Source organism: Pteropus alecto, unplaced genomic scaffold (genome assembly GCF_000325575.1).
Source record: "Pteropus alecto unplaced genomic scaffold, ASM32557v1 scaffold88, whole genome shotgun sequence".
Classification (NCBI taxonomy): Eukaryota; Metazoa; Chordata; class Mammalia; order Chiroptera; family Pteropodidae; genus Pteropus; species Pteropus alecto.
This window is the reverse complement of record NW_006494611.1, coordinates 20,382,060-20,384,128: the sequence shown is the minus strand read 5'-3', so window position 1 is coordinate 20,384,128 and position 2,069 is coordinate 20,382,060. Positions and strand designations below refer to the sequence as shown.

Sequence of the window (2,069 nt, the reverse complement as noted above, 5' to 3'; positions counted from 1 at the left end):
ATCTATGGCCATGCCACCCTGAACAAGCCCAATCCCGTCTGATCTCGGAAGCTAAGCAGAGTTGGACCTGGTTAGTACTTGGATGGGAGACCATCTAGGAAGACCAGGTGCTGTAGGCATAAAAAATAAGGGAATGTAAGCTGACAAGGTCCTTGCAATCTGTGAGGTCCACCAAGGGTTGCCTCTCCTAAAAGTAAGTAAACAAACAAACAAAAACAAAGAACAATGAAAATATGAAAGGTTGGCACTGAATGTTCAGAGCTCTAAAAATGAGAATGATTGATACAAAAATCTAAGAGCCAATCACAGGGATATTTTTCTTTTCCTTAGCATAGTTTTAAACAATGAGTGCCAAAGCGCAAAACTGAAAATTAGAGCTAAAATTCCAAAGACATGGAGGAAAATTAATCTTCAGAGACTTCTTTCAGAACCCATGCAGGAAGAAGGAAGAAGAGGCGCTGTCAGAAGCCCTGGCATGAACTAATTCACTATTCTCACTGCCACTTGTCACCAATCACCCCTGTCACCCCAGGTGAACAGGATAGTCACTCTGGGATTTGCCACCCACATGACCTTTGTCAAGAAAGAAAATCAAATATGCCCATTAAGGCTATCTAGGTAGATTGAAGCTGAGAATGGGGCCTAGAGCAAGGCAGCTAAGACTGGGGCACCACTTTCAGATGAGTTTTCTCTACAGAGGTTTCAGAAGCAATACTTTTAGCCTTACTTGTATTTTTGGTATGAAAAATAACTGACAAATGTAATGATAAAATAGTAAGATTACAGATTTTGGATCTCAAGGCCTCTATAGGAAAATGGTTATGGGGAATAATGGAAACATGGAACTTCCTTCTGTAATGTACCTTCTACTTCTTGTGGGATGGATAGATGGATGGATGGATAAACAGATGGATGAATGACAGAATGAGTGACCCAAGCACGAAACCTGTAATGGTCAAACCAGTAGATGTACAGTGAACTCTATAGATTCTGTAGGTGGTTCCCACAAGTGGAGCTTAAATCTATGATGAAAAAGCCATATGCCTCTAGGAAGTTTTAGGGGACATGTGAGGCAACCCCACATGCTTTGTTTATAAAAGCAGAGAGCACCATGTACTGATGTGGAAACTGAAGCTCAGAGAGAAGAGTGGCATTGTTACCTAAACCACTGAAGTTGCCCTCCTGTAATTCTCAGGACAGGTCAAGACAGGCTGACCCCACTAGCCTGGGAAACAGGCACTCCCTCTCTGCCACCTTCAGCCATTGATCCCCATGGGTCAAACAAGATGTTATGATCATCTTCCTCTTTTCCAAAGTGATGAAACCTGGTTATTTTCTCCCCAGCAGAGTATGGCAATTCTGGTTTCCTTGTGTCTGTGCTGATTCCTGTTGTTTTTAGGTATTTTAATTTTAGCCTTTCTCCTGATACGTGAGTAGTATCTCATTGCGATTTTCTTTAGTATTTCCCTAATGAATCTGGAGGCTGATCACTTTTTCTTGTGCTTATCAAGATTTGTAATTCTTCCTTAATACATTTTCTTTTAGAGTCCTTAGCCCATTAAAATATTTCTCTGCATTTTTTGGAGAGTCATAAGAATTTTTATATATCTTAAAGACAAGTCTTTTTTCAGATGGATTTATGAATATTTTCTAACAATGTGGGGCTCGTCTCCTCATTTACTTACAGGTGCCTTTTGATGAGCAGTTTTCAGTTTTGATGAATAGTCTATCCATTTTTTTTTTTATTTAGGATTTTATTATCCTATCAAAACCTATTCCAATATCATGAAGGTATTGTCCAGTTTTCTTGTAAAAGCTTTGACTTAGCTTTCATGTTTTGACCTTATATCAATCTTGACTTAATTTTTGTTGAAGATATGTGACAGAGTACAATATTGATTATCTATCTTCATAGGCGTCCAGTGGTTTCGGCATTATACGTTCAAAAGTCTTTCTGTTTCCATTAAAGGTCATTTACACCTATATAGACATTAACAATAAAAAAAATTTATATATTTCTTTATACATATTGCATTTCTGAATTCTCTGTTCTAGTCCACTGATTTATT

The 2,069-nt window shown here is 38.3% G+C and overlaps 1 pseudogene; it reads left to right on the top strand.

The window, feature by feature from the left end:
- On the top strand, positions 1 to 119 carry LOC112474276 (annotated as a pseudogene).
- The last annotated feature ends 1,950 nt before the right edge of the window (positions 120 to 2,069 follow it).